Below are 18,124 nucleotides of genomic sequence, written 5' to 3'. Positions count from 1 at the left end.
CCTCCCCAGCCTTGCCACGCTCTCTTCCCCACTCTGGGCTTTTGTTTCCATCCCAGCTTCATTGAAAAGCTCTATTTATTGCATTAGGCACTAATATGAAGAGAGTCTCTCTCTGGCTGCCCGCTGCAGATGGGGACCTCACTCAATCCGTGTCTTGTTCTCAGCTGGGGAATAACAATGAACTCGGGCTGGAGAAAGAGCAGCTCTGTGCTGCAGGAGACAGCCCTGTCCACGGGGCCAAAATAACTCCGTTTGTTTTATTTATAAACTCCGGGGGGACAAGGAGTGAGTGGCATACAGATGTTGGCACAGCTGGCTGGGCCGGCACTACGTGCCCGGCTGCGGGGACGCTTTGGGGTCTCAGCATCCCACCCGCAGCAGGGATGCTCACGAAGAGCCCGCAGTGTTCGGCCTCGACATAAGAGGAAGGGGGAAATTGAAAATAAGGGGGAAAAAGCCCTTCATCATTTATAGAGAGTAAAAGGAAGAGCAGTAGTGTTTGAGCTGATCATTCCCCATCCGGATCCCTCCCCTCCACTGCCCCCCATGCATGCACTTGCTCTTGCTCGTCTCCTCTTGTGCTCCCACGAGTGAATTGGATTAGTCATATCCTTAATTAACTGTGCCAGTGTGAGCTCTATTAGGCATTAAATGTTTGTCACAATCCAATTAAAAAAGCCATCCCAGCAGGGCAGGAGTTGGGCGGCACCACGGGTGTGCAGCTGGGTGGGGGGCATGGAGAGGAGCCCCCCCAGTCCCATGGACGCCCATGGGGTGGGTTTGCCCTTGGGAAGAGCTCCATCTCTGTATTACACCCGGGTGGTTTCGCTCCAACGCTTCCCTGCACCCTGAAGAGGTGATGGTAGTCCCCGTGATACCAAAGGCCGTCTCTTATCCCATGGCAGTGGCTCAGGAGAGGGAACCCTGGTGGGGAGCATCTCTTCTGCAGCAGAAGCAGAAGGCTTAATCCCGTTAAATTTCTCCTTATCGATTGCGGATTTACAGCTAAACCACTCGCTGTGGAAATGCATGAGCTTCCCCCTCACAAGTGCATTAGCTGACCACACTGAGGGCTGCTCACACACCCCAGGGCTCAGCTGGGGGACATCTGTCACCTGTGCTCGGTGGTAGCTGGAGTGACCATACCAACAGGTAGGTCCCCACCACCCCTGCCCTCTCCCTTTGATTCCCTCCAAATCATCCTGCAGGATGTTGGACCTCCACAGCCTGTGGGATGGAGAGAGCTGGGGTAAAGGGGATTTTCGTTATCGATCCCCAGAGTGCAAAATCTGCTGCTCTGGAGGATTTTCTTCCCAGCAATCAATGGAAATGTGTTTATCAGGAAAACGTGTTTGACCTGGACAAGTGTTTTAGTGATGTAAACAGAGCTGGAGCAGGGAGAGGTGGAGATAAGGAGGGTTCGGAGCAGAGACAGACAGCGGCACAAAGGCTGGGAGATGAGAAGGGCTGAGGTAAGGAGACAGAATGGAGGGGAGAGCCGTGTGGGGAAGGGCTGATGGGAGGGCAGTGGAAGTGCAGGGAGAAGGAAGGTGATGGGAAGGCAGCTGTTCCCTTAAAATAGCACCAGGCAGGGCTAGTTCCACCCGTGGAAATGGGTGGTGATGTGATGACGCTCTACTTGGCCCCAGTGGTACCCATACAGGTGATGCTGTCCCTGCTCCTCATTCTGCGGGCCTTGGTAATTCCATCTGCTCATGGTGCAGCAGATCTCTCTGACAAACTTCTCTCCTCTTTATTTCTCCTCTGTCTTGTGACTCGTCCCACAAGATCATCGAATTAAAGAGGCCTCGATTAGAGGCTTTAATTAGATCCTGGTTGTTGGGTCTGATGATCTCATGTCCACTTTGGTGCCACCCAGCAGCACAGCTGACCCAGGTTGGAATCAGTGAGGGATTCGAGCTCAAGCAGGCTTCCTCTTCCAACTGTGCTTTCTTGGACGTGGCACTGTCCTGCACCCCAGGTTGACACCAGTGACTTTATAACAAGGCTGCTTGGTCTCGTAAGACAGTCTGGGTTGCCTGATCAGACAGATTTCAGAACAGATTACAGGACAGTTTTCAGGAGAGACGCCACCGCCGCTGTGGGCAGAGAGATGTAGCAGGGATGCATGCGATGGCTGGGTTGGGCTGTGCATGCCATGCAGCACCAAGACGGGAGTGATGGTGATACTCCTAACACCCCAACATGCGTCCAGGACCACGGTGCTGTTTATTTTAACCCCGTGAAGCTGGGGAACACCCCAGCACTGGAGCAAGAAGCACGAATCCTGCTCCTAACAGGATTAATAATTCAAGAGGCTGTGTTAAACAGAACACCCAGGGGATGAAAAGAGATACATCTCCAGGGCTTTGTGGTACAAATCGAGTCATTAACTACCTGTGGCTGTAAGAAAATTCCTGCTGTAGGCAGCACATCTCTATTGGTGCTTTCTCTCCCTATCTTGGTGATGTTCTGTGGATGCTCTGCTTCACTTTCTCCCCTCCCATCAGTTCTGCAGCTGTTTTCTTAAACACTTCAGCTCCTGTCCCAAACATGAGGAATGGGAGAACTGTGGGATCTGTACCCACTGCTGTTATCCTCCCTAGTACCATGTCTCCATCGCAGGAACCTCTTGTTTATTGGTAATGCTCTACTGAAAAAGACCTTTTCATGGGATAGGATGTGGGGGAGCCCGGGGAAAAACGAGTGCCCAGACTTGGCTGAGCAGCCCGTGGTTGGGTTTGCTCAGTGCACACTTGTGGGTTTTTTTGGCTGTGTTCACTTTATGTGGCTGGAAGGGGCCCAGGCCCCAGGGAAAGCACCCAAAAATGTCACAGCCAAGGTTCCAGGAACAGGGATGAAGAAAATTGGGCAATGCCCATCCCCTATGGGATGCTGAGGCCCTGTGCCCTTCATCTCCTACCACACTTTGCCCCATGGGGAAATGCACACAGCTCTGATGGAGAGCGTGGTGATGGTGATGTGGGGCTGGGTGTGATGGAGGCTGCAGGCAAGATTGATGGGCAGATCGAAGAGGCAGAGGAAACAGAGACAAAGGTTAAGAGTATAAATAGGCTTCAACCTAGAGCGCAAGGGACTGGTGAGGGAGGATTGGTGGGGAATAAAGGGTGCAGGATAAACAGTGCATGGAAGTGATGAGATGAGAGCATTACCAGGAGCATTACACAGAGGATGGGGATAGGGTCCCTGTTGTCCCCAGACAGGAAGGACTCGGCACAGGCTTCCTTTGCTGGTGGGAAGAGAAGCAGAGGATGCAGTGAGACCCTCAGCAGGAATGCCTGTGTAGGCCAAGAGCAGTGACACCCAGCAGGGATGTGCCATGGAACGACACCATTGGCAAACCCCAAACCCTGTGCCAGCATATAGATATCCATATGCTGGGAAGAACTGGGTGTGCATACATATGCATACATATGTGCTGCTGTTAGCACTACTATTTGGGTTTTCTGCTGCTTTCAGGGGGCACATGCGGGGAGAGAGGCAGAGCACTGTGTGATGGCTTTACAACTTCCCAACCTGCTGAGTCGTGTTCTTGGTGGCTTAAAATAGGCTGTTATTAATGTGTCAGAATGACGGGCTCCCTTTGATTGTCAATTATCCTTTTTTATGATATCTCCAAAAGCACTCTCCAATAGCACCAAAAAAAAAAAAAAAAAAAAATTCCAGGTGATTTACTCCCCTTTATAATTAGATTTGGTAATGAGGCTCTGCTTTATAACAGTGCAGATCAGTGTCCAAGAAGCAGAAATTCTGCCAGCAGGCTCCCAGCCTTACCTCAAGACCTATACCCTCCACTGAGCTCACATGGGAGATGTGTGGACACCTCAGCTGGGTTACCAGCGTAGTATTGCTGCAGGATGCATCCCCTCCAAAAATGTGGGAGTGTTCTTCCTTTTTCTCTCTATCTTAGGTAATGGAAAAGACCTTCAGGATCACCAGGTCCAACCATCAGCCTGTCCTACCAAGACCCACCATACTAACCCATGTTCCCATCCAGGGATGGGGACTCCACCACCCGATCCAATGCTTGGCCATCCTCCCCATGAAGAAATTCTTTCTGCTGTCCAACCTAATCCTCCCCTGGCACAGCCCCCAGGAGGGATGCCTCTTGGTCACTCCAAATGAGGGGGGCAATGATGAGACAACCAACTTGAAATTGCTGATGAAAAAAAATTAAGAAAACTGGAACTACTTAAAAAGAAAATCTGCCTTGAGAAGCGATATTTGAAGCGTTGCCATTTAGTGGACTCACATGGAGCATGGCAATTAAAAGCTGGCTAAACTTGATTGGCAGGAATTAGAACCCATGCCAAAGCCTGGCACAAGCGTGTGTCTCTCCCACCTGCTTGTCCTTCCTGATCCTTCAGACCTTTACCAGATGCCAAGCAGACAAATGATGCTAAATTAGCTGCGGTCCTTCCCCCTTGTTTCATTTATTTTATTTTTCAAAACCAACAGCTTGGAAATAAATGTCCCCTCAAGGCAGCACAGTCTCCAGGTTGAGTTACTTTCCTTCAATCTTATCAGCATCCCCTTTGCCCCTGCAACCCCTATCCTTGGTCCCATCAGCAGCTTCATCCTTGGGCTCTCCTGGTACCTCCTTCGGTAGGGTCTGCAATTATTTGTATTTGGGAATTGCATTTGAAAGACGAGATGATGTTTTGGGAGTTGTTCTCTGTTAGGTTTAATTCATTTTTAATCAGCTGACGGTAACGATTTGATACAGACCATCTTCCTGAACTGAAGTTAATCACTGCTGAGCAAGCCTTTCACTTTGCGTTATTTAGAGAAGCATTTTAGAGAAATACTGTTGGAGAGGTTATTTAACCATGTATTTGGTTTTCATTGTGTACACAGCTCTTTCATGGTCTTCCCGGCATTTAATGCAGAGAGATTTTATTTATTTTTGTCATTTGGAGGGAATTCAGCCCTGCCAAACTGCTTGGGATTGGTGGCCCTGGAGGCTGCAATAATCTGCACAGACCATCTGGGCTGCAGCCCAGGGGACTGGAAAGCCCTGTCCCCATCAGACCAGCTCTAGATCTCTCATTTTTGGAAATAGAAAGGCAGGGAAAGGCACCATAGAATCACAGAATGGGCAGGGTTGGAAGGGACCTCAAGAATCACAAATCTCCAACCCCCTGCCATAGGCAGGGCCACCAACCTCCACGTTTAATACCAGCTCAGGCTTTCCAGGGTCCCAACCAACCCGGCCTTGAACACCTCCAGGGATAGGGTATCCACTGGGCAGCTGTTCCAGCACCTCACCACTCTCTTGGTAAAGAGCCATGATTGCACCAAGATGAGCCAGATCCCAGTTTTTGCTCCCAGAGTACTTGGAGGGTTGATTATTAAACGGGGAGGTTGGTAGCCCTGCATATGGCAGGGAGGTTGGAGATTCATGATCCTTGAGGCCCCTTCCAACCCTGCCCATTCTGTGATGATGGGTTGGCAGCAAACTCAGAGCAGGAGATGGAAAGTGGGGCCATGTGGGCTAAGACCCTGAGTTATGAATTGCACTGGCTGAAGAGTTTCCTGGTAAAGGATTACCTGACCATGGTGGCAGTCAGGCAGATCCCCTGGGCAAGCCTGACTGATGCTTGGTGAGAGGCAACCTGAGGCTCCAGATGGAAGCTGAAAGCCAGGGAACTTAGTGCTGCCCCATCCATCCAAATCCTTCCTTCTGACTTCCAAATCCCCTTCCACCCTCTATTATATCCACCCTATCAGAATCTAGAAATAGTAGCTGCACCATCTCCCTTTGGTCTGCTTCTGCACAGCTGGAATTAGCCAAATCTCTTCCATGTGTTTATTCCCCTTTTTCACCCTTTGCTCTGAGCCGTGCTCCCTCCCAGCGCCGCCGATCCACTCAGAGCTCTGCATCTGATAAAGAAAGGCAGCATTCCACCCCACACACACACACACATACACCCCCCCTCCGCCCCCCCAACCGCAGATGCATTATTTATGACTCGCATCGATCGTGGGAAATAACCCCAGGGTATTCCAACCCGATCGAAATCGCGGTTCGCACCGCAGCCTTAATTACCCGCCGGCCCTTCCCAGCGCCCGCGATCCCAGCGGGGTGGGTCCATCAGCTCCACCGAGAACTGCCCGCACACAGAGTGGGCATCCTCGCATCCCCAGCCCTGCTGCTTTCGCTCCCTGCTACCTTGCTCTGCTCTCCTCTCAGTGCTCAGGAGCTCTTTAGTACCTTCTTTAGCGTTTCCCTGCCTTGACAGTTCTTATGGGAACAAATGAAGCTACCTCTCCATCTTCCTGATGGACCGAGCAGGTTCAGCTCTCTGCATCTCTCCAGCGAGGCAGTCTCCCCACCCTCTGGTGATTTTGTGACTCTTTGTAACTGCTCTGATTCCATTACTCCTCTGCTGACAGGCAGAGCAGAGCACTCCAGCTCAGCACTCTCAGAATGGAGCCCTTTCCCTGCACAGCTTCTCCCGTTCCCCCATACAGTCCCATCTTCCCAGATGATGCCCCAAGGATGGAGAAGTCCATCCTAGCACCTTCCCCAGTGCCAGGTTTAGGTGCTCACAGGTTTAGCTGCCAATGTTCTGTGCTCCTACACACAGAGCATATGCAGGGAGGGCTGGGATGAAGCAAAGAGCTGTGTTATAATGCTTTGGTCACTCTGGATAAGCCACACAGACTTCTTCAGAAACTCTGCTCTACTCTTAACCATTCCCATGAGATTCAGAGAGATACAGCATTGCCAGACCCCAAAAACCACAGGTATGGTGCTGATGCCAAGCAAGAAACACGCCTATCAGGGCTGATGGAAGAGCCTTCCAACATCATTTCTGAGTGAATGGGGTGGTTTGGGGAAGGTGCTGTGGTCACAGGCAAATGGCTTTGGCAGCACCCAAAGTACATCAGCCATACGGAGATGAGCACCAATGGGATGCAGTGCTCAGGGCTGCACCACAGGAATCTGGGAAAGTTGGGAGTTTGGGGAAATCGGTACTTCTGCAAGCGAAACACTTCTTCCCCTACAATAATGGGATTAATGAAGAGATTAAGCTGTGCCTGGAGCTGCTGCAAGCTGTAGGTATGGGAAATCAGAGAGGGTTGTGGATGCTGCTCTGCCTAGGCAGGAGGAGAGGAGCTCTGGTGGCTGGAGCAGAGGCCTTGCCCAGCAGGGAGCTGCAATGGGGATGAGCGGGAGGCTAGTGGAAAGAAAATGCCAGTAATTAGGCTACAGCAGATGTGGAAATGCTGGAATTATGATGGAGGACAGGGTGAAGATACCCACTCAGGGCCAGTGCTAGTCAGTGTAGTGCTGTAACACCACAGACCTGAGCACCAGCTCCCACCCAGGTACCGATTCCAATCGCAGCACTCTAGCAGAATGGCTGGTAGAGGAAGCAATAACAGCAAAACACAATAAAACTGTAGTGAAAAATAATTAAAAGACGGCTGTCGGCATGGGGATGAGTAGGAATACAGGGAGGGAGGCTGTTACAGTGCTACCTAAGGGAGGCAACGAGGAGCAGTGCTGGTGGTGGTAATGGGGCTGCTGGAGACCACGGGGTGTCTGGATGGAGGCACAGATCTTGGAATTGTAATGGGAATAATTATGACTCTAATGGGGAGGTAATAAAGATAATGGTACCGTAATTGAGGAGGGGATAGCTGGAGAGGAGGAGGTGCAGATAACAGCCTTGTAAAGGAGATGATAAGAAAGATAATGGATGGTAATGGAGTTGTTGTTAAAGGTAATGGAGTTATAATGAGGTGACGACTGCAGCAGGTAGAAGGGATGGTTGGTTTAACGAGGACCATGATGCAGAGATGACTATATTTCTAATTGGCTGTGACAGGCAGTGGTGGAGGTGACTGGGAGGCTAATATCAACTGAAGGGGTCAACCACTAAGACAAACACAGACATGCAAAGAGCACAGCAGAACTGTGGTCCCTGGGGACACAGCGCAGAGGTGATGGGCAGTGGGGATGCTGTGCTGTAGTATGAGGAAAAGGGCAGAAGAGATGGAAAACAAGCCCTGAGCAAACCCTGAGGTTTTCTTCAGGTTTCTGAACCCAAGAGACAGGGATGGGGGGCAGCCCATGGCAGGGATGAAGATGAGGAGCGCCTGCAGCGGAGATGACAGTGACTGGGACGAGCCAGTGGCTGCTGGGCAGGGATGGGCCCTGTGGGCTGCACTGTGTGGCAGTGACTGGCTGGGACAGACACATGAGTGAGCTCATCGGCTTGCAGTGATGCTGGCACAACTGCAGGGAATGAGGCAGAGCATCTGATTCACTCACCTCCTCCTGAAGCTCAGCACAAGGTCCCCAGCCCTTCCTTCAGACACATTAACGGCCATTTTTGAGTTCCTGCAGGCGATTTCTTGTGCAGCCCCACCACGATGCTCCCAGACCACTATGCTCCTGCAGGACTTGGAGAAAACCTGCACGCCCCAGAGGTTGGGTTAGCTCTGTGAAGGCAGCTCGGGGCATGCCCTGCTGCCATGAGCACACTTGACTGTAAATGCCCTGGAGGATGTTCTCCTCCAGGCTGGTTTGAAGCCTGTCCTAATGAGCTGGGTGGGAGGGAGGGCTGAAGCTCAGCCCACACAGGGTTCCTGCACTGCGACTCTTGGCTCTCCTCCATTCAAGAAGCAAAGAGCTTGGGCTCTCCTTAGCTCTCGTTCTCCTTCCCATGCACTTAGAAAGTAGTTTTCCACAGCCATTAAACTGATGGCCTATTGGAGTGTGTTCTGCTTGTATCTGTGCATCTGCTCTCCTCATCGCTGGGTCCCTGTTTTCATTTCCCTTTCTCTGCAACTCCTTTAGGGCCTCATATCCACCAGGTCTCTCAGCCACCTTCCTCTTGTCCCTCTGCATCGAGATGGCTTGTTTAGGTGCTTCTAATGCAGTCGTTTTAGGTAATTGCCAGCTTCCCTGCTCTCTTCATCCCTCAGATTATCTTCCCTAGAGATGTCACCTACCAGTTCCCAGAGATTTTTTGCAGACCATTATCCTCATTCTGCTGTTCTCCCTCCCCTTCTCTTGGCACTGTGCACTCCATTATTTTGTGATTTATTTCCTGAAATTACATCCTACTTCCCCTCCCCCCCCCCCCACCCAAGCAGTTCTTGTCTATTAGCCCACATCAAAGCCAGAGTAGCAGCTTCTCCAGTAGCTCTTCCCAAATCATTGGAAATGAGATGTTATCCTCATACACCCCAAGAATGGAACAACTCCATGCTGCTGTATAACTTTCCCATGAGGTGTTGGTGGATTTGAAGGTTCCATTACCAACAGGTAATGATAGATCCGGGGTTTGAAAAGTCCCCTTTACCCACCTACCTCCCCATGCTGACTCACTTGAGGGCTGGTACACATCCAAGTCATCCACTCCCAATTCCTTGCTAAACTTTAGAAGAAAGTCCCATTCTTTCTTGCCATTTGCTGGTATTTTCTAGGCAGTGCCTCCTCCCTTTATCAGCAAGCCAGCATGACTACAATGCTATAACCTTTGTAGTTCTGCTTCTGCTTTTAAGGGGTACAATTTGGTGAGTTGAAAGTGGCATCTGCCTGGGAAAGGGAGAAGCATCCTTTAAATGCCTCAAGCACCTGTGAAGGAAATGAAAGAGCTAGCAACTAAAGAAAAGTCAAGGTGAAGAGCTAGAAAGAAAAGAACTAAGGAGATTGCCTCTGAGATAACCTAAAAGTTTGCTTCCACTTACAGATGTGGCTTTTTTTTTTTTTTTTGCTTTGGTCTTTATCAGCTTCTCAATAGAAAAACTTGAAGTCAAATTAACCCAGCACACCAAAGGACAAAGTAATTGCAGGTCCCCTGGCTGGTTGCCAGATCAAACTCCGCTGTGTACAGTAACAAAAAACAAAGGGGAAAAAAGTAAAAAAAAGAAAAAAGAAACACTGAACTACAACAGGTCTCCCAAAGGGAAAACAGGCAGTGAGGGTGAAGAGAAGGAGGGGAAATTGGAAGAGAAAGTTGGCATGTCTCCAGGGCTGACTTGCACATAGATCCCTTAATGGCCAACCAGTTGTGGCTGCCCTGGGAAGTTGGTGAAAAACTCCCATTGGTGTCATCACCAGAGGCTCCAATCTTGGTAAATAATGATGAATTGTGAGCAGTGTCATGCAGTGAAAATCAAGGAGAGAAATAGTGCCTTAAAGAGGAGCTGCAGCAGCCAACTCTCACCCCTGAGGTGCTGCTTTTGCTTGAATAGAGGAATTAGGATGTCTCATGTCTCTAGTATGGGGCTGGCCAGGATGCTCAGAGCTCCTTGCAGAGAGTTCAGAATGCCTGCTGGTCAGTGTGGAACAGAGCTGCTCAATGGATGAAAACAATAAAAAAAAGAAATGAAGAAGCAAAATGCAACATCCAAATTAAGGGCAATTCCGTGGGGTGAGGGCTGACCTTTCCTTTCACTTGGGTATCAGCATCTAGGCACAAGCTCAGGAAGTTCTTGGAATTACCAGAGAGCGAATAAGAGAATAAAATAACTGAATGAGATCAACTCCCCAGCATGCAAGATACGTTACTGGTGTTATCTTGGCTGTTGTCAATGCCCACATATCAGCAAACGTGCTCCAGGTTCCTGAGAAACAGTGCCCTGTGGGCAGGAGTATAATCAATCAGTATATGGAGTATAATCAACGAATATACAGATGTTATAATTAAGAAATATACAAGAAAGTTAGTCTAAACAGATTATCACACTAAAGAAGAATAGATAGAAATCTTACCCCTGTCCTGGGCTTACTGAGAAGACTCCAAAAAGAGTGATCTCCAAAACAGATCCTTCCCCAATGTAGTCAGCTCTTACATGAGTCTAGGAGAGGTGGAGCCAGGCTTCCACCTGGGACACAGATGAATTGCCCTCACCTGTGCTCCCAGGGCTGACTCATTGCTCTCCTCAGGTGGTCAATCAGAGGTTCAAGCCGTGATTCAGCAGTTCTCATACAGCAGGTCTTGCAAGATGTGTTAGCAATGCAGCTAGCAGCCTTGCCCTGCAACTTGTAGGATTTAACAGCTTAGGATACTCCTTCTAAGAGTGGTTTTAACTAGCCAATTACATTTTTTTATGGCAGGGTGAATAACTCTCTCAATTTCATAGCGCGATCCACAGAAAGTCATTTTCTATTAAGCTCTTTATTGCTTTCAAGGGGGCAAAAAAAGCAAAAAAATGCAACCGAAGTTACATTTTCCTAAAGTTTTATGGTGTTTTGTTGTTTTTGTTTTTTAACTTCTTAGTGTAAGTCTCGCAGGGATTCATACGTCAGACTCTCCACTTCTGGCATCCATGGTTGTTTGGTTGGGAGTGACTTTGGGGTACGTTGTAGCCCCACAGCTCAACTTGGAGGCTCCAGGTGTGGCTGGGAGCCAGCTTTGGGCTGTACCTCAAGGTTTCAGCCCCGGGTTTGTTAGGTAAAACAGCACAGGGGTTTTCGTGGTTCCAGGCCGTGACCGTGGATAAGCAGTGGAGAAAATTTATCAGCTTCCATTCAAAAATTGGGAATCCAAAAATCTCCTACAGGCACAGGCTGCTGCCAGCCCCAGTGCTCCTCTCACCTTTGGGAATGATACTGCCTAAGGCATCCATGATGCTGCTGCCTTCATGCTGATTTGTTGCTGACCTTGTCAAAATTAGAAATTGGCTCTTTCAGACTCAGAGGAGGTGTGCTCAGCCCCTGCAAAGGGCTGAGCATCCCTCGGCTCATGTTGCACAGCTAGGCACGTGTTTGGTCCTCATTTTGTCATGTCTTTGGGGGATGGAGCTGGTATTCCACTGGTGGGAACAAAAAATTGCTGCTGATGGCCCCGAGATGTCTTCTTCCTTGGCAGAGAGAAGAACAGGAGAGAGCAACAGGCCTGGATGCCAGCCCAGGCAGAGTCAGCATTTGGGTGTGCAGAAGCTCTAACATGACACCATCAGAACTGGGACTTAAAATATAACAAACTAAAGCCATATTCTCAGGCCCAAGCTGTCCCTGAGCCCCATGGAGGACAAAACCATCCCTTCTCCATCGCAGTGACCAGGAGGTTGCAAATGAATCTTTGGGTCTGTTTTCCTGCAGGTTTTTTGCAGGCTCAGAGGGCTGCCCCCAGCAGCACAGTGCTGCCTGCCAGCCCCTTGGGGGCTTTGGCAACCAGTAGCTTTTTATGGATATTTGAGCTTTGATGGAAGCTGGGGAGCTCCTGGATGCAGCCATCCACCACAGCGTCTCTCCTGCCCTGACCTCTGTACTGTTTGCTGTGTGTAATAAGACAGGAGAGCAGCAGGCCATATCAATGAGTAGGTTGGGTTTGCTGAATCTGACCAGCTGTTCTGCTCCCAGCTGGCATCAGGGGCTGTTTGCTCCCAAGTTCCTGCAACCAAAAATCCCTGCCTTTCACACCTCTGTGCTCCAGCTCCATGCATACTTTTGGCTCTTCCCCCAGTGCTGTAATTGCTGTCCAAGAGATCTCATTGCTCAGGTCAGCAAGCCCTGCACAGAAGATCACAGTGCATCACTTACCACTAGTTATCCATCCACTGGAACAAAAGGGGAGGAGGGCAGCAAGAAAGTGTGCTTCAGATGGCTATGGCTAATTTGGGCTTTGAAATGATAAGACTCACAAATTCAGAGAAACAAGAGGTGCTGAACTAGCCTTCTCTGAGCAGGAAAGGGCAACTGCACATATGTGCGTGTGGGTGCTGGGTACTGAGGGAGAGGAGGGAACTGAGCCAGCAAGGCATATGGCACATCACTGCCACACAACCAAAGTATAACCTTAAAATTGATTTTAAGTGCAGGCTTGTAAACAGTCCAACCCAGCTCTCATGGTGCTAGGGGGAGAATTTCAGTGAGCAGTATCAAGCTGGATCCCACAAAACCTGACAGACCGGCAGGCATGCTTCCAAGCTCCCATGCCCTGCACCAGCTCCAAGCTCAGCAAAATTACATTATGCATTTATATCCACTCCTTAACGAGGTACTTGCTTATTATAGGGCAATAAAAACCCAGCCTGGCTTGGGTCCTCAGTGCCAGCCCACACTGAGGCACTGCTGTTTCCCAAGCATCTTGGTTTTCCCTGCAGGGCAAAGCACTGGGATTGTTTCTTGTTCCTTCAGGGGGATGTAGATAGGTGGGTTTCCCACTTTCTCTCGAGGCAGTGTCAGGAAAGAAACAGGGAGCCCATCTGGGTATACAGCAGGGAATGGGGGCCTGCTTGAGGCCAAAGAATAGGAGAGCAGCCCTGGATCTGGGGCAGCCACGAGCATCCCTGTGCAAAGCCAGGGCTGCCACTTCCTCTCTGTACACATGCATGCAGCTCATCTGAGGCAGAAAAAAAATAAATAAATAAAACAGATTAACCTATCTGACAGTACAGCCAGGATGTGTCAAAACCAGCCTGGCTGGCTGGCTCGGAAAAAAAAAAGTGGTTATTACTGCAAACTCTATATACATTATTTATCAAATGAAGTCTCCGCAGCAGGTCCACGATTCATTTCCCTGCTCCGGTTGTCTTCTCAATGGTAGAAACCAGCCCGAGCCCTGCAGTAGGTCTGGGGGTGAGCATCTCACTGCCCTTCTAAAACACTGGGCTCTGCAGAGGGGATGCATTGTGCCCAAGAAGTGCCTTCTGGACACGCATCCGGCTTCTGGATGCACATGTGGATGTGTTGCGCACATTAATTTGCATCGTTACTCAGGCAGGGGCAGCGGTTGGCAGTGCTTTGGAGGAGCTGGGATGGGAGCATCCCAGGCTGGGTAATTCGCATCCACTGCAGCTATGCACACAGCTCTGAGGAGGAGCAGGACGGCTCACGCACTAATGAAACATGACAGCAAGCAGCAGATACATGAGCATGAGGCTTTGCTGCCTTTCCTGGAGCTGTGTGCTGAGAGCAAACAGGGAAAAATAAAACCCATGCACGTGGCTGAGAGGGACCCAAAGCCAGTGCTGTTCAGGTGGGGTGAATTCGCTAGAGATCTGGGCCCTCGGGATGGATTTTCTCCTTGCTGGAAGATGCCCACGTGATCCTGCACCTTACATCCATGAGTCTGTGCAAGGATGGACAAAGGGAGGAATGCCAGGAATAGGAGTGGGAAAAGCCATGATTGATGGAGAGGGAAAGAGCAGGATAGAAACTGCCCGTTTAAGTGATGCTTCATCAGGTCCCCACAGCCCACACCCAGCTCCTGCCATGCAGGTGCTAAACGTAGCCGTAATTAGAAAGCAATCTCATAGTCATTTGCACCTGAAGTCCATTTAGGATGGGCAAAAAAGCAGAGTACTGAAGGAAAAGCAGAGCTGGGTTAGCATGGGTATGGGAACAGCTAAAAGCCTGTTGGTATGGTTGGACCTAGCAGCAGTTCACAACATATCCCTGTGGGACACAGCCCCATCCAACAGCCCCTACCATGCGGGTCCTCCATCACCCTCCAAAATGAGTGACCAGTGCCCATGCTGAAGATAAAAATAACCTCATATTTATTTTTGCTCTTAAACTACAGTTTCCTTATAGATTAAGTGCTACTACGTAATTGGAGAGGATTTAGAGGCTGTTTGGGTCCCACGATGCTCTGCAATTATGGTTAATTCCTCCTTTATGGCTTCAGAGCATCACCAGTACAGTTCTAGGGCTGGAAGAGCTGCATACGGAGGTGAGAGGTAGAGCTGGTGGCTGTGACACTACAGATGGGATTGCCAGAACCTCTTTCTTCATAAACTTGGGCATTTCTGGGGGAAAAGGGTCTGCAGAGCAGAGAGCGGAGCAGTGCATACAGCACTGCAAGTCACCATGTCAAGCATCACCTGAGGATGCTGTGTGGGGTCACACGGGTCAGATTCAGGCTCCATCTGTCCATGTATCAAGGAAAAGAGCTCATCTTGAAACTTTGCTCTCAACCTTTCCCATGGGAACGTATAGAGGCTACTGATATATGCCGCAAAAATTCAATAAAGAAGTGTGTAATGAAAGAAAGATATAATGTAGGCTGCGATCACAGAGGCATACATGAATTATTAAGCCTGCCGAATTTACAGGCAGCTTGGGGAACTATAGATTTCTTCCTCCATGTATAGTTAGGGAACTGCTGTTTAAAGCAGAAGAGTATTTCATCCTTAACCACGCAATTAGTCAGTGGGGAAAAAGCACTCGCTCTACAGGTACCCATGTCACAAGAGCCAACGGGTCCTGGAGGCACCTGACATGTTCAATCTGTTTTTGCACAGGGATGCTGTTGGGTTTTTTAAGCCTGAAATCATCTCCAGCAAGATGCTCCCCAAAACCAAGTGGTTTTGCAGCTGTGCCGTACCCACATCCATCGCATGGTTTGGGCTTGTCAAGGCCATATTTACAGGCAATAAACAAAGGGCTGCAGATGCTGCTCAGGGCCACAAACATCTATAATTCAGGTGGATGCACTGCAGGGTGTATCTTGGCTTTTCACTTCCTCCCTTTGTAGGCCCCCAGGACACAAATCCTGGGTGAAGGGAGGACATCTGGGAGGTAGAGCGCTTTGCCACTTCTGGAAACAGCACTCCAGTGTTTTTCTCAGTTTCAGATTGTCTCTTTTTATTGAGCCCCATGCACATAAACAGCAGCAGATTGATCATCTCACATATCCCCAAAGTTGAAGCACTTGATGCCTGCCAAACTTGAACTTTAATTCACATTGGGCAGGCCCCAGATTCGCCTACAAACCTGTTGTTAATGCAGCCTCTCTCCCTTGGTAGCTTTCAGAAATACCTGCAACCCCAAAATGCATCCATGGTCCTGTTTATAATACTAAAAGAAAACAAAGAGAGAGATCCCTTAGCACTGTGTCATGGGGAAGCAACCCCGCTGCCGTATCTCCACTGCCCAAGGTCACTGTGTGGGGTGGACAGAGTGGTGATGCTACCATTCATCATTCAAGAAATGAGGACTGGGCAGCACCCCATAGGCACCTGCTCTGATGGAGATCTGGGGGAGGACTTTATTTCATTCCTACCACCTAAGCTGCTCTGTGATGATGTTGCTTTGAAGCTCTGGCCCAGCTCCATGCTGCTGGCTTGCAGCCACAATTCCTTCCCCACTGAACATGCACAAAAAAATAAAAGCAGGGAGAGAGGCCAAGGAGCTCACGCTGAGCCTTGCATGCCAGTGAGTCAATCAAAGGCAGGAAGTGCTAATTAGTCCCCCTGCCTCCCCCTACGCCTGGCCTATCTGTCAGCTGGGGACAAGAAGAGTCAGCCAGGGCCACCAAGGAGCTGTGGAGGAGCCTGGGGTAGACGAAGACCTGGGGCTGCTGGGAGGCACTGCATGCAGCCCCACTGAGCCAGGCTGGGTCATGGGTTGTTGGTTAATTCCATATATCATCTCTACCACAGTTAGTTACCTCAAGATACCTTTCTCCGTGGTGGTCCATTTACCTGAGTTAATTATCAGGTCTTCCTTGAAGGGATATCTTTCCCTCACGGCTGACGAGTGCCATCACCATTAGGGTGAAAGGCTGCGTCCTTTTTCCAATTGCTTTGTCAATGCCACTTTCCATAGAAAGAGGTCCCAGCTGCTTGGCTTCACTGCCCACTAAGACCAGACTACTGGTTCTACAATCCCAGCACTGGAACATCCAGGTGGCAGCATAGTCAACATTAGGAGTCAGATGGCTTCTGTCTCTTCCTCATCTTCCACCCTTCGTGATGGCCAGCAAGCCAAGTGGATCCTCCATCATCCTCCATATTTGATATGGAGGATGATTGCTGAAATATCAATATGGAAAGAACTGGCAGGTGGATTGTATCACACACCCGCAAACTCACCATGTGCTTATAATGGTGGAAGCAACCACTATTGGCTGCAAACATATCCCATACCACATGCCACCCCCCATCTGAAAAGGTGCAGAGGTCACTCCACCTTGGAGAAATTTCATATATTTGCTTTGCTTGAAATCACAAAGAAAGAGAGAGAGAAAGCCTAGCAAAGCTCCATGTGCCTGCTCAGAAGAGAGGTAGGCATTGAGCACAGAGCCAGGAAGAAATGTGCAGGAGGAACACTGCAGTAATATGGGATAATAACCCTGCAAAGACTGAGAGGCAGCTGAATAGCTGTATTTCCTGTAGTACCGTGGTATTGTAAGAGAAAACCAGTAAACAAATATTTTCACTGAGAAGCTGGGAAAGAAGGAGAGGCATGATTGTCCCTCAAAGAAGAGCATTACAACAAGGGGATAGCAGTGAGAGAGGGGAGCTGCTCAAGATTATGGCCCTTGCAGACAGCAGTAGAGTCAGATCACAGCCAAGCAGCACACCACTGTTCTCTCCCATCTCCAAAAACCCAAGCTTCATGACCTGAAGGAGACTGACCCTGCACGAGGACACTGGCTGTCTTGTCCCAAGGGGACCAGATTTTGTCCATCCCTCTCCCAGGGCATAAGGCACTCCTAGGAAAAAAAAAGATACTGTGAAAGTCCCTTTGGCTAACCCCATCTACACTGGGTCTCTCCAAAAGATGAGAGCAATGCAATTGCAGTCCCAGTCTCACCTGCTCACTAGCTCTATCCTGGGATGGGTCGGGCAGTGATTCCTCATGGCAAACCTGTTGATGTCCATCATTGGTCAGCAGACAGTAGTCCCAGCAAAAGTAATGGGACCAAACTCATCCCCAGAACAAGTGAGCTGACACTGATGGTTTTTGGCTGCAGATAATCGTGTCCTTGGAGCCCAGATTGGTACCTGGGGGCTTGCAATTGATATAGAAGTGAGAAGTTATTTATTTTCAAATCAAGGCAACTTTAACCTGTAATCCAGAGCATGGGTAGGAGGTGAAGCCACTTCATCACAAGGGATTTGTCTGCGCAGACCTAAAGGAGCTCAAGCCTGTGTGCTGTAATTTAACGGTGTTTTGAGTTGAGGCTGCTGTTCCTATAGCTACTAGAGGAAGCTTAGCAACCTCAGGCTCAGCTCCTGGAGCACCATTTGTGCTCGTGGAGGGGTCCAGAGAAAAGTAGGGATGTGGCATTTTCATCCATGCATTGTCATCACCCACACATTGCTGGCACCCACGATTTAACCCCTTACGCCCTATGCTCTGTGCTGATGTTGCACTGATTGCAGTAGCCTTATGGGGTATTTCTGC

Source organism: Centrocercus urophasianus, unplaced genomic scaffold, assembly GCF_019232065.1.
Source record: "Centrocercus urophasianus isolate 14NV4802_14NV808 unplaced genomic scaffold, USGS_Curo_1.0 seq_18, whole genome shotgun sequence".
In the NCBI taxonomy this organism is placed as follows: Eukaryota; Metazoa; Chordata; class Aves; order Galliformes; family Phasianidae; genus Centrocercus; species Centrocercus urophasianus.
This window is presented reverse-complemented; position numbering follows the sequence as displayed.